The 6000-nt window shown below is 33.4% G+C and overlaps 1 protein-coding gene across 1 annotated transcript in view; it reads right to left on the reverse strand.

The window, feature by feature from the left end:
• Positions 1–6000, reverse strand: part of LOC107453083 (Bax Inhibitor-1) — a gene marked incomplete in the record, with an annotated part of 36507 nt that overhangs the window by 22934 nt on the left and 7573 nt on the right.

The following is a 6000-nucleotide window of genomic DNA, read 5'->3' on the forward strand; positions in this document are numbered from 1 at the left end:
GACCCAATAAATATAGTGTTGTAGAGGGATATATGGCAGGGCCTACATACTTTGGGGACACAATAAGATTTTTTCTTAATTTTAATGTTATATATGTATTAACTATAAATCAAATTATATAGTATGCAAAAAATTTACTTGCCGAGTGCAAATTATGGTTAAATATTAAAAACAATTGTAACAAATTCAGAAAATAAGATCATACTATGCCTGAAAACCGTTTTTATTCAAAATAATCGTATATTTTTGTTTGTACCAACAAAGCATGAAAATTATTTTAGTTTGTGAATGGTGCTCCACCCACAGAAAGAAATTCTCTTTTAGGTGTGATGCTAGTGGTGACTTATGATCAGCTTTTAACATGAAGGAAATGAAATCGGAAAGGAATGTTCTTAAGAGATTAGGGATTTTAAAAATGGAAGCTCTTGGGGTAGTCTTCTTTTGGCAGAAAAATAGAGAAAATAAGGATTACATTTGGGAAAAAAAAATCATTTTACACGGGTTCATTGCTTCAAAGAATATCGTAATATTGAGAGGAGAATGACATTAATTCATATGCAAGTTCCTCGGGACCACAAAACATTTTCGTAATAAAGGGAGTTATTGTTGTATTGGATATCGTAGTAGCGAGAGTTCACTGTATATATAAATCTAAAGAAGATTTTTTTAAAACCATTCTTTATAATTACTTAAACAATTTTACTTTATAACTGTCGTTGAACAGTCGACCCAATTTTCAGTTTTTACATAGCCTTGTAATTTTGAACCCAATCCAGAAGACAAGGGAACTCCTGGATCAAGTAGTGGGACAATTTTGCCTTCGTGGACAACTTTTTGATGAAACAAACCCACATTTGAGTTACATGAATAGGAAAAGAACGAAAATATCAAATGGTTAGCTTGATGACAAGGGGACTCAAACCTGTGATCGGTCTACCACTAAGGATATTTAAGCGAGCGCTGTGGTAGGTGTAAGCTGAAATGTGGAATTTGTATCACCAGTTGTTGCTGAGATTCAAATTCAGTTCACGTCTTTCGAAGGTGAAGGTCCACATAAATCAGTGTTTCCCAAACTTATGACTTTTGTGTACCCCTTCTAAATTTTTTCGCAACGCTGTGTACCACTGATAAAAAAATGAATGCATTTTTTACTATAAAAAAAATTGCACAAAAGTTAAAAATCACTACTGGCTATTGACACCACTAAATATTAACTGTTAACTCTCCAAAAAAATAGCCAATAGAAAAATACGTAATCGTAAATTTTCATGGCTAGCATGGCTTTAAAATTTTAGTTTGTTGCAAGATATTTCACATAAGAACACGTACCCCCTCTAAACTGTTCCCGTACCCCTGGGAGTATGCGTACCACACTTTGGGAAACACTGATTTAAACTATTAACATGCAACATACTGCAGTACTGGTAATGGCACCATCGGTTGAGAAAAATAAAAGCATTTTTGCCATCAATGGATAAATTAGCAACCAATTTATTTTTTTTAAAATTTCTTCAACAAATACAGTAGAACTTCAATTATCCGAATCAATTGGGACCAGACCCCATTCGGATAATCAAAAATTCGGATAATTGGATTTTTTTTTAAAAAATGCTTATTTTAAATAATTACTGTATGTATAGTGGAAATGAGGGAAAAGAACTGTTTTCAAGGAAAGAGATATTTTCATGAATGTGTACATACCTTGCAGTAAATGAAAGTTATTACATGCTAAACATCTCAGTTATAGTAAACTGTTTAACTGTCTTCATCTGTTTTCGGGCAGCTAAATCGAGCATCCGTTTGACGGTGAGAAGTTGTATATGGTCACACTCGGGTTGGTGCTCCATCCACTTCAATGCAGTTTCAAGGCCAGCAAATGCTTCACTAGCTGACGGCCGGATCAAACCGAGGACCTTCGGCTTTATAGAAGCGAATTCTACCCCTGAGCTACTGAGACTCGACAATATTACATCATCACTCATCGCATAATATTTTAAGATAGTTGCATCATCCTGTTCGTCATTAAGAGGCGCCATCCAGTCCCGAAGGGAAACTCCCGAATTTATAATTAACTCTTAACTTAATACCTTAGAACACTCCAATTCTTAGACACATGCATTCCGGAGACCACTGCGCGAAGAGAGCTCTCACGAGTCATGTCAATAATGTTAAGCCTATCCTTCTATCCTTTTTATTTCTATTAAATTTTGGTGCTCCATCCAATTCAAGGCCAGCAAATGCTTTACTAGCTGACGGGTCTGTGTCTGCCTCAATATCCGCATTAGGGTCATCTTCTTCATCGACACTTTCCTCCATCACACTTTCAATAAGTTCATTTAAAATTTGAAATCCACAGTCTGATGAATCACACGTCATCCACTCTCCTATATCTTCAGCACTGACATCTGAACATTCAGGAATTTTCAAAAATATGTTTCTGAATTCCTCAAGACATCCTCATCTTCTGTCTCTTCCCTTTTTTTCTTTAACTTCTTTTTCCCTTCTCTTCTTTAGTTGATACGCCTTTTAACTTGTTCCATGCAAGTCTTAATGAGACATCTTTAGCCAAATACCAAGCTTCCGCAACCATGTACATGCAATCTTTCAAATTTATCTTTTCGTAGTTATCCAACACACCTTCTTCCTCCTTTCCCTCTACTAAAAGATTCCTTAAAAGCTGTCTTTGGTAAAGACGCTTCATTGTTTCAATAACAGATTGGTTTATTGGTTGCAACAAGCTTGTTACGTTAGGTGGCAAAAAGATTGTTTTAAATTGGCCATTTCCTCTTTCCAACAATTCTTCTGTGGGATGAGTTGGTGCATTATCAACAATCAAAAGCACAGGACTTCCTTCTTTTCCAACAGATTTTTGACGTTTTTTCACTTCAGGAATGAAAATTTCATTGTACCACTCTGTAAACAGTGCTGCTGTCATCCAAGCTTTGCATCGGTTTTTATAAAATAGGGGAAGTTTTTTCACATTTTTAAATGCTCTTGGGCGTTTTGACTTCCCCATTAACAGAAGGGGTATTTTATGGCTCCCAGTAGAATTTGCGAAGCTAAGCACAGTAACGCGGTCTTTACTAGCTTTATGCCCTGGAGCACTGAACTCACTTTTAGAGGCTAAAGTGGTTTTGGGTAAAGCTTTCCATATTAGACCAGTCTTATCGGCGTTGTATAAGAAGTCTTGCCATAACTTTAAATTTTTCAATTAACTCTTCAGCAGCTTTGGAGCATGCAGATAACTTTTCACCACTTAAATCTAGTTAACGAATACCGTGCCTAGACTTAAAATTCCTGAGCCAGCCGTTACTTGCTTTGAAAGATAAATAACCCAGCTTTTCAGCTAAGATCTTAGCTTTTCACAAAGAATGGGACCTGAAATTGGGTTCTCTAAAGAATGTTGCGGTAAAAACCACATAAAAACGGCACTTTCCAAATCTTTGTTTGTGGCGGCCTTCATTGATTTTCTCAAAGAACATCCATCCTCATTTTCAAGAACTGACACAAAATTTATTAGAGTAGATTTGCTCTTTTTAATGTCAGAAATTGTAGCTTGTCCAACACCATATATCTCAGTCAACTGTTTGCCTGTAACTCCTTTATTCGACTGTTCTATGTTTTTAGCATATCCGCTAAGGATAACACAACACGTTTTCATTTAGAAGCCATATTAAATACCGGAGTGAACTTAAAAATAAAACATATAACGTGCGAGTATACCAACACAGTTGCGATAACAGACCAGACTGACTCAAAACAAACAGTGGTGAATAGGCTGTACCGCCCACCTGGTGAAGGACCACATCCAATAAAAAGCCGACTATCCACGTGTTTTGCGTTGAACATCGATTTTTCTTTCAACCCCTCAGGAATTTCGACTTTCCCAACAATCGTCCTCTCACACCAGCAAAAAGTCTAATTTTAATTGCTTCCTTGACTTCTCTCCCCCCACCAATCCACTGGGCGAACTGACAAGTGCCAATTGGCACAAGCAAGCTGACCAGGGGGTCTAGCATTCACATTTCTTTCTCAACAAACTAATTCCTAAGATAACATTCCACAACTAACATCCTTATTCATATGGTCTCCCGTGTGCTCTTTTGCCACTGGATTCCCCCTCCTTTGTTATTCCTTTTATTTATCTTTGTCCTATCCTGCAAACTTTCTCTGCATAAATCTTTCCTTGGCTTTACTAACATTTTATTTTATTCATTTAAAAAAAGAAAAAAGAGAAAAACTTATCTTTTTACTATATTTCCATAGGAATTCTGATTCGGATAGTTGGAGTTCTACTGTACTGAGAAATTTGAGAATATACGGATCAGGAGATAATCGTAAAATACAGAGTCTTCGTTAAAAAGCAGGAGACTTGGCAGGTATGCAGGCATAAAAGTGGGGAAAGAAAAAAGTTTGAAAATATCTAGATCTAGTTCAATCGTGGAAGAAAAAAACCATGAAACTATTTGTACAAAAAGAAAACATTTAAATTATTTACGTACATTAAAAGATTTAACATAGCATTTTTTTTTATTATTTTCTCTCTGGAAAATTTCATTGCAGTTTTCAATAAATACAAATATTCTGGTCAACAATTTACATGTCACCCATTAGGCAAAATTTTTTCACCTATATGAAAAATTCTATTTTCAGAGGATAACATAAAATTCAAAACAAACATTTTTTAAGGAAACAAGGTGTCCTTTTAAAGGTAAAAAATTGAAGATTTATAAAGATTAATAAATTCATTTTCCAATTAGTTACAGGCTGTTGAATGAAGATCATAAAGCACAACTCTCAAGAAACACCACAATATTTATTATTTGTAATTGAGATAAATAAGTATTGCCATTGCAATACATTTATAAAGGCAGAAGAGTGTAAAAGCGATATGCCTACATAAATAAATACAGGGTTACCACAGTAAAAAATGAACAAAAATAGTTGCTTTTAGTAGCCTCAAGCAGGAAAATAGTTGCCTGAACAGGAACAAAAATAGTAGCCAAATAACTAAAATTATAGCTCAATTGTCAACTATGATTAGGACTGGGTGATGTCAGAAATTTTAAATCGTGATGCATCGTCCATTAGACATTGCGATATAGCGATGTATCGAGATTTAGCATATTTTCAAAAATTACCTATGGGAAATCTTTAAGTTAATCAAAAATAAATAAAAAGGAATAAATCTATTACAATAGAAAATATTAATTTTAAACATATTCCACTATGACATCAATATCATTGCTTAATTTTTTCAATTAAAAAAATGAAGAAGTCAAAGTAAAAGCAAACCCAAGATTTATTTAATTTTTCTTAAATTAAAAATGACTTAAGTATTATTGGTTTAAAAATAACAATACTGAAACGAAATATTTTACATATATGCATTAAAAATTAAAAGAAAAAAAAACAAAAGTAGAAAACAAACCAAAGAAATGTTCACTTTAGAAAAAAAAACTATCTTTTTAAATTATCTGTTTTAAAAAAAAAACAACATGCTTTTGAAATATCATTAGACCCTCTTTTATTTAATTATTTGAAGTAATAAAAAGTAGTATTAACTAATGATCAAATTCTGTACTTAATAAATGTAAAAATATTTTTTTATTCATTATTATTTTCTTTTTTGAAAATAAAATCGACTAAAGATTTATTTGTTTAAAAATGATACTGACAATCCAACAAATTATAAAGCACACAAGTATTGACAGAATTTTAATAAAATTAAAAACAAAAATACTTTAAGGTGACCTGGGGTAATTCCTGATCAAAAAATGCAAAACATCTATTTTGTGAAAAAACTATTCAAAATAGAATTTTAATATTTACTGGAAGTTTGAGGCTATATGAGATGAGTCCTATGCCAACTTCTTTTGTTTGAAAATCTAATTAGAATTTAAAAGATTTTAAATTTTTAGTGATCAGGATTTACCCCTGGTCTTCATCACTTCTGGGGTAATTCCTGATCACTTCTGGGGTAATTGCTGATCACCAGTT

The sequence above is a fragment of the Parasteatoda tepidariorum genome, chromosome 1 (genome assembly GCF_043381705.1).
Source record: "Parasteatoda tepidariorum isolate YZ-2023 chromosome 1, CAS_Ptep_4.0, whole genome shotgun sequence".
Classification (NCBI taxonomy): Eukaryota; Metazoa; Arthropoda; class Arachnida; order Araneae; family Theridiidae; genus Parasteatoda; species Parasteatoda tepidariorum.